This window comes from Talpa occidentalis, unplaced genomic scaffold (genome assembly GCF_014898055.3).
Source record: "Talpa occidentalis isolate TD23 unplaced genomic scaffold, MPIMG_talOcc4v2.1 talOcc4.12, whole genome shotgun sequence".
In the NCBI taxonomy this organism is placed as follows: domain Eukaryota; kingdom Metazoa; phylum Chordata; class Mammalia; order Eulipotyphla; family Talpidae; genus Talpa; species Talpa occidentalis.
The window spans coordinates 73,762,897-73,771,783 of NW_023601212.1; positions in this window are offsets into that span (position 1 = coordinate 73,762,897).

Consider the following 8,887-nt stretch of genomic DNA (forward strand, 5'->3'; position numbering starts at 1 on the left):
CCATATAGAAACTCAAGGGTAAAAGTTGGAGAACCTCTGCTTTTGGAGAACAGGAGCATCTGATTAGATTCAGCCAGTGGTGATTATGGTGTCCAACTTATGATTGTTTCTTAGGATTTATCAAATATTTTATCATTTTAAATTCATATTTAATGTATTTTCAATATACTTTATAATTTAATATTCTATTTTAAAAGGATAGTGGTTATTATTGCAGGGGAGGAAGAGTAATTGTAAAGGGAGCTTAAGAGTTCTTCTGAGAAAAAGAAATACCAGATGGTCTCACTTATATGTGGAATAGAGAGAGACAAAACAAGAGGTCCAGAAAAACTAGCAAGCTGACCATAGAACTGAGGCATACAGCAAAGGAGAGAGAGGAGTGGGGGCAAAACAGGGGAGGGATGAACACAAGGGAATATGGTGATGGTTCACGGGTGATACAGTGGTGGGGAAACTATGGGAACTACAACAATGTAAAGAAAAAAAATTCAATAGAATAAATGAGACTAGGAGGAAAAAAGGGAGTTCTGAGGTTTTGGTAATGTTCTTTTTCTTGAACTAGGTGCTAGTACACAAATATATTCTGCTCATGGAAATTCATTTTGCTTTGTATACTTTTGTGCACTTTTCTTGATACTTCAGTAAAAAATATTTTAAGAAATGCCAGGGCTTGAGATAAAGGGTGGGGTGGACCATTCAAAACCTCCATGATTTTGTAACTAAATGTTGGAAAAAAAAAATAATCCTAATAAAGATGTGTGTGGGGGGTGCCCCTCATCTCCTTTGATTTGCCTTGACATTGAGTTTTACTTGAAATTTACTACCAAGTGGGCTTGTCCCTGTAGAGAAATGGGTGAACAATTGTAAGGGAAGGATGAAAAAGATAAATACTGGATGAAATAATACATCTGTTTGACAATAGTGAGAATATGTTTAACATTCCTGAGCTGTACACTTAAAAATGGTTAAGATAATAAGTTTTATTATGTTTTTTTAACCATAATTAAAAAAAATAATTGGGATGCAGCTTTGTTTAGGTAGATAGATCCCAAAGAAGAAATTCAGAAGGGTCTCAGTTCCTTCTTTTTTTTTTTTTTTTAAATATTTATTTATTTATTTATACAAGCACTGGGTACAGTCAGAAGCGTGGGAGGGTGAGAGAGTTCACCAGAGCCAGAGTGGGGAGCAGAGCAGGCAGAAGGACCGAAGTACACTGCTGAGGGGAGCAGCGGGCGGCAGGAGAGGTCTGCACGCCATGTGGGACCCTCCTCTGGTGGCCAGGGAGCAGCCGGGGATCAAACCGGCGCTGCAGAGGCTGCGGGCAGCTTCGCAACCCAGCGCTCAACCGCTGCGCCACCAGGGAGGCCCTCAGTTCCTTCTTGTAAGTGGATAAATTAAGTTGTGGCCACTAGTCTAGCCAGGAATATGTGAAGGCATGGAAGTATACAAAAGGCAAGAAGTATTGATCAGATGGAGATCTGAGCTCATATTGAGATCTCTCCTCTTAGAAATTTGAGGGATAGGGGATAATTCCTCCCAACATATTACATACAAGTGTGCACACACACACTGTCACACCCAGTCACAATCAGGATACATTTTGAGAAATACTTGAGGTGATTTTATTGTGCAAACATCAGAGCCTACTTGACAGCCTAGATGGTACAGCCGACTACACACCTCAGCTGTATAGAGGGGCCGCTGTCGTATGTGTGGTCCATTATTGACCAGAGCATCAATATGTAGCATATGATTAAATATAATTCAAATATACATATATTAATTTGGAGAGAATTTTAAATTATTGTTTTAAAAGAATATTGATATTATTGAAGTGTAATGTTAAAAGCAAAATAATTGCACATTTTATAGTACCAAAAATTTAAATACCAGAGCATCACCTTGGAGCACTCTTTTGCTTGAAAATGCAGTCTTAGACCCCATCACAGACCTACTGAAGTAAAATCTGCATTTTAAAAAGCACCCATGGTGATTGTATGCACTTTTCAATTCTCAAAAGCTCTGGTCTATAATGACCTCCCTCTTCAATTTTCCTGTGAATCTATTAATAAGTTGGTCCTTTTCTGTTGGCAACTTATTTATTCACCAGTTTTAATTACTTTCTAAATGGAATATGAGCTCCTCAAGGGCCCACCTAGTCTGACTTACTCATTCCTGGAGACCATCACCTGCACCTAGAACAAAGTAAATTTTTGTTTGATATTTCTATCAGATTTTGTTACATTTAGTGATTTTTTTAAGAAAATAAGATTATGAAAATGTTACGTCAAATGCAAGGTTTGAACTTTAACTGAAAATAACTGATGGGACATACAATGCATCAGTTATTCTTGAGATAAGATTCGAGGAAAGATCTTCAGTTTCTGATTTGTGTTACATTTAAGGATACCTTCAGCATATATTTTCTAATGCATATCCTGTTGAAATGTGTCAGGAAGCAATGTTTCAGTCTGCATAGTTTGAAGAGATAGGACAGTGTATATCTATGGCTCTTAACTGGGGGCAATTTTGTCCCCGGGGATGAGGAGTGGCAATTCTATATCTAGTGGGTAAAGGCCAGGCGTAATGCTAAAGCCCTGTAATACACTGAACAACCCCCCATCACCAAGAGTTATTTAACCCAAAGTGTCAACACTATGGTGTTGCTTAGAGATCCTGGCTTAATTGAGAAAGCCCTTCCTCTGCAATACTAATGCTATCAGAGGAGTCTCTGTCCTAGATCTTTTGGAAAAGAGAATATATAGAAATTGGCAACTTAGAGATTTGGATGAGTGTTAGTGTAGCATTCTCAGATTTTACGTTTTTAAGAAAACACAGGGTTACTGGTTTCCTTATTTTACAGATGGGGTCGAGGATTTGGTTTTCTGGGTTCCATCTTTGGAAAGGATGGTGTATTAAACCAGCCAAACAGTGTCTTTGGACTTATATTTTATATACTACAGTTATTGCTTGGTAAGTATCATACAGCAACACAAAAATAAGATTGTTTTGTTATATTCCATTTAGTACTTGTCTTTATCCTGAAGTTGTCTTTATATTGAAGTATATATTAGAGCTAGAAGCACACTCATTTGTAGTGAATTTTTGTGTTATGAAACTTGGTTCATTAAGGTTTTGATGATGCTGATGCTGAACTTGGTATCTGTGGCAGTATCACATGATGTCCAGAAAAACCAGTTCCACACAGGGAAGTTATTACTCCAAGCAGTCTCCCTTGGAAGCATAACCCTTAATTTCTTACTTTGGAGTTCAAGGTTTCAAATGTTCTATATTTTAAACAATACTATGATCAACTGTTAATATAATTGGTACTCCTTGCACAAACCCTTTCCTCTGAATTATTTCAAAATAAACAATAACTTTGGCCTCCCTGGTGGCGCAAGGGGTTAAGACGCAACCTATGAAGCTGACCACAGCAGCCATTGCAGCACTATTTCGATCCCTGGCCAACCAGGGAGAAACCCACAAAGCGCAGCAGACCTCTCCTGGCTCGCCAGCTGTTCCCCTCAGCAGTGTATACCAGTAGATCTGCCTGTTCTGTTCCCCACTCTGTCTCTGGTGAATCCTCTCACCCCCCCACACCTCTGTTCTGTACCCCAGTTCTTGTATGCATAAATAAATAAATAAATCTTTAAAAAAAAACAATAATTTAAAAATAAATTTCAGACATGAAATAACAATAAATGGGAAAGCAGAGGTATTTTTTATCTATCAAATTGCTTTTCCCTCAATTGTCAGATTTCCCTGAAACTTTTACTTTTGTAAAAGTATTTTCTGTAAAATTTCTAACTTAAGTTCCGTATTAGTAGCTGTTTTTTAATTTTACTACAATTAATTTCCTTTATAGCCAAATTTCATTATTGGGATCCTGATAAGAATCCATTTCACATGTGTTACATTTTACCCATTCTTTTTTGCATTTGTTTTGTAAGTTTTGATGTATAAGAATTTTTATGAGGTAAGAATTCCATGCCTACATTTTTACCCTTGTATTTCAATTGTTAATATTTTATCTTGTTATCTACCAGCTAGCTCTGCTATTTACGTGTGAAATTGACTTGCTCATAGGCAAAGTGTGAATCTAAATTTTTCTCATTAGTCCTATCAAATGTGCCCAAATCCATCTCTGTATATACTTATCCTGTAGAATATAAATACAGTCACAAGGGTATTCATAGCAGTATAGTTTAAAATAGCAAAAAATTGGAAGTAGCTTAGCAAAATGTAATGGTTGAGTAAATTAGGTTGCATCCATACTAGAAAATACTATGTAACCATTAAAGGAAAAAGTAAGTCTATATAATTATCCTGGAAACATCAAGACATAGTTTAGTGAAAAAATTGTGATATAATGGGTATGAGTTAAGTTTATGTTGATACACACACACATACAATGCATAGAAAAAGATGCGTGGTGACTAGGGGTGAGACTTTTACTTTGTTTCCATTTATTGGTCTTGTTTAAAGATATTTAGCATAGGTGAGGTCAGCAATTTTTTTTTTAGTAAAGGACAAGACAGCAAATAACCTAGGCTTAGCTCGCTGTCACAACTACTCAACTCTGCCATTTTTGTGAGAAAGCAGCCACGGCCATTACATAAATGCTTCTGTGTGGCTGATTCCTGTAAATCACTTAAGATTGGCTTCAATAATCCAACGATATCTTAATTGTTTTGAAGACTAGGCTAGGCTGCAGCTCACAGGCAGCTTCTCATTCAAGCAGAGATTTCAGCTCCTTAATTAACCTCTTCAAAGCCCCTACCACCTATTCTTATTTCTTCCTGTTTGTTACCCTTATACGTAGTTGTTAAGTAGGAGGGTTGTTTAATATGTACTCTGCTGTCTTCTCCTCCTTGAAAGTAAATGTGTGTGTTGGCTACAGGAAATTATAAACCAATACATGTGAAGATGTCAGTCAAGAATTCGGGCAGGTTTTTGTCTGGAAAGCCCCACTTAGCAGATGTAACTAACTGCCTTCTTTCTCGATCTGGTTTGATCCACATGTAGCCAACTGGTCAAATGTTTCCCGTATCCTCCAGGGTGAGACTTTTCTGAAATGTGTATCATGGTTTTTTTTCCCTTCACCAGCTTGTTGGTGTTATCATCTCCCATTGTGACTTTTGATCAATTTGATCTAAACATGGGAAAACAAATTTTATATTTCACAGATAGGGAATGTAAGGGCTGGAAGGACCACTGAGCAGGTTTTCTAGGATCCCATGCAGACCGGGTAAAGGAGGAGTCAGAGTCCTCAGTGGTTTTGCAGGTTTTCATTAGGGTTCAGCGGGTACGTGGCAGGCAGGGGGGCTGGGGGGGCCGGGAGGCTGGCAGGCCTCCCAGCCCCCAGCAAATCCTCACTCTATCTGGGCTCTCTGGTGATCTTTGCTTCTCTTCGGCTTCTGCTGCTGCTTTCTCGGCTTCTCTTTCGGCTTCTGCTGCGGCTTCTCAGCTTCTGCTGCTTCTGGCGTCTCCATGATGCCGCCCTTAAAAGCACAGTCTTAGCCCAGGTGAATCCCATCTACCTATGCCCACACCCTACTCCAGGTGCCCGCCATCAGGCATGCATTCAACTTCAAGGATCCATCATCTATCCTGATGGCGGGAGGGCAGAAAAGCCTGACATTTTTCCTTACCCTACAGGGAACTGGAAAAGACAGGAGAGGGTCTCACCAGATGTTCTCTGCTCAATAGAGGTTTTGGTCCTCAGATTCCTTTATTCGTTAGGAAAGGTAGGGCTACCAGTTTTACAAAGCAGCTCCAGTGCAAAGTGATTACAAGATTGCATATTTTCTTTGCATGTTTTAACTAAAGTAATACTTCCTAGAATTTTGACAAGTTAGAAACATTGGAGTTATAAAATTGGTATCCTGTCTGCAGAGCCAACCTGCATAACCCTAACAAAAGAGACAAGTTGTTCTCACATTGCATAGTGTTTTACAATAAGATTGGTATTCCAGCACTGCAGCAAATCAAAATGTTACTTTCAACTCAGACACTTTCTCTCCACTGTCAAGGTCTGATTGAGCCAAGTGTCTCTTTCTCTTGTGGGCATGACAGCAAGTGCAGTTGCAGCTTTAATCCTCATGACGTCCTCCATTGTGTCTGTAGTAGGCTCTTTGTACCTGGCCTACATTTTGTACTTTGTGCTGAAGGAATTTTGCATCATCTGTGTCATCACATGCGTGCTGAACTTCATTCTTCTAATCAACTACAAACGACCAGTTATTTGAACGAGGCCTGGAAACGGCAACTGCAGCCCAAGCAGGACTGACAACCTGACAAACTCTTAACTGACAGTCTGAAGTCCCTTTTCCATTAAGTTTATTTTGCAGCAGTTTGTTTTTTTTTTTAATTCAAAACAGACACTTATCCTAAGTATCTTAAACTGATTTTTAAAATCCTGTAAATTAGAAGGGGCCCTAGCTATTTTCTCTGTCAATCTTCATTTTAAATATGGATACAAAAAAGATAAAGAGGATACACCGAGCCAATCAAAGACAAGCTTTAACTTTACTTTGAGGATGTTTCTGAAATAATAAAATGTAGCCCAGCCCCCTGCCCTCAATTGTAAAGTGAGCAACCATTGCTAATAATTCTCTAATGTGTATAAATTAAATTTCAGGTATAACAAATGTGATCATGACATGAAAATATTTCAGAATAGATACTGTATTAAATATTGCCATGTTTACAATATGTAATATGTTTTTAGCCAATGGATTTAAATATGTAGATTCAACTAGAACCCACTTATGTGATATTTGTAAATAAAGGTAGAAATATTGGATCCATCCCTGCAGAACTTAACTGTACAGTGTAGGTGAAGTGTAGCAATGAAGAATTGTCAGCTCAACACTGACTGAAGAAATAGTGAAAATAGTAAGTCCATACAGAGCATCTTGTGCAAAGTACTGACAGCTGTGGGTCCAGCATTGACGGCAAAAATAATGGGGTGGTTGGTTCTCTTTCATCTCCTTCCTCTGAAAGGAAGAAACTAAATTTGGACATTCAAGTCAAGCTTGTGCCTAGTCATAAAACTGGATCAATTATAACCTTACAGAATGAGTCACGTGACCAGACCTGCAAGTCCAAGGCCTTCAGAACACTAAAGATGGGAAAATGAGATTTCTTTGCAGAAAAGTTGGAAATATTAATGGCATTTTTAAGAAAAGTCTCTTACAATTTAAATTTCATGCAGATATTTTTCCATGATATTGGTGCCAGTCAACCAGACAGTTATCACTTTGAAATAACCAGTGTAAGCCCATTTGCTCCAGAGTAGGATTTCTCTTTGGGTAGCTCTGTAGTGTTTTCCATGTTTCTTTCTGCACTAACTAACTGAATGTTTAGTTTGTTTTAGGGTGAAACATTGACTTTGTAAACTTTGGTGGCGCAGCGGTTGAGCGCTGGGTTGCGAAGCTGCCCGCGGCCTCTGTGGCGCCGGTTCGATTCCCGGCTGCTCCCCGGCCACCGGAGGAGGGTCCCACATGGCGCGCAGACCTCTCCTGCCACCCGCTGCTCCCCTCAGCAGTGTACTTGGGTCCTTCTGCCTGCTCTGCTCCCCGCTCTGGCTCTGGTGAATTCTCTCACCCTCCCGCGCTTCTGACTGTACCCAGTGCCATGTATAAACAAAAACAAAACAAACAAACCAGCAAACAAATAAATAAAGCATGCCTCTATTAAAAAAAAAAATGCTGCTCAGTTTGCCTAATTGGGAGTAATACTATAGGCAGAACTATCTGAAGATGAAATTCAGCAAATGTTGTCACTACTCTTTCTAAAAACTATATAAACGCAGAATTTTTATGGTATTCCTTTATTTATTTATTTATACAAGCACTGGGTCAGAAGGGCGGGAGGGTGAGAGAATTCACCAGAGCCAGAGCGGGGAGCAGAGCAGGCAGAAAGACCGAAGTACACTGCTGAGGGGAGCAGCGGGCGGCAGGAGAGGTCTGCGCGCCATGTTGGACCCTCATACGAGGGCGGGGGAGCAGCCGGGGAACGAACCGGCGCTGCAGAGGCTGCGGGCAGCTTCACAACCCAGTGCTCAACCGCTGCGCCACCAGGGAGGCCCTGTCCTCATCTATTTTCCCCCAACACACACTCATTGGTGAAACATTTCTATTTAGATATTTTAGGCAGCACTTATGATTACTAATTTCTGAGAACTACCCTTCAATAAAACAAAAGGGGCAGGGGTGGGAGTCCAGGCTACTTGGTTCAACCTTTTTCACAAATAAGCCCAGAAAAGGTGAAATGTCTTGTTATAAAACTGTGTTAGGCATGACCTAAGTATTAGGTGTATGATCTGTATAGTATGTTCCATCAAAAATATTTATTATTAGTGCTTTAAGCTCCAGAGTAAACATGCATTCAAAATGGAGTTCACTGGGCAGATTTCCCCTTTAATATAGATAGAAATATTCGTTATCAGAGATTTAGGACAGTTTTGCTAACTGGTAAAAACAAATGTAAATATGTAAGAATATTTATTGCACATAACTTTTTTGGTATAAAATAAATGTAGAAGTTACCTGTGGAAGTTGTGCTGCCAACATTCTTATTCTACAGTTTTACATTTCCAAAAAGAGGACCTCATTTCTACAAGTATACTGACTTGATTCCTTTTATCTTTAGTTTTATGTAACTTGTAGAAGACACAAGCAGAATCCATAGAGATTCTAGTTCTTAGAACTGGTGTGAGTTTGAGGATGTCAAGAATTAATGAAAAAGGTGTTACTGCTTACAGGATTGGAAGCACACAGAATGTATATAAATCAGCTGTTTTCCCATACAGTCTTTGAAAAAGGTAATATATTCAAGAAAGATGAATCCATTCGAAATATTTAATTGCATAGAACAAAAA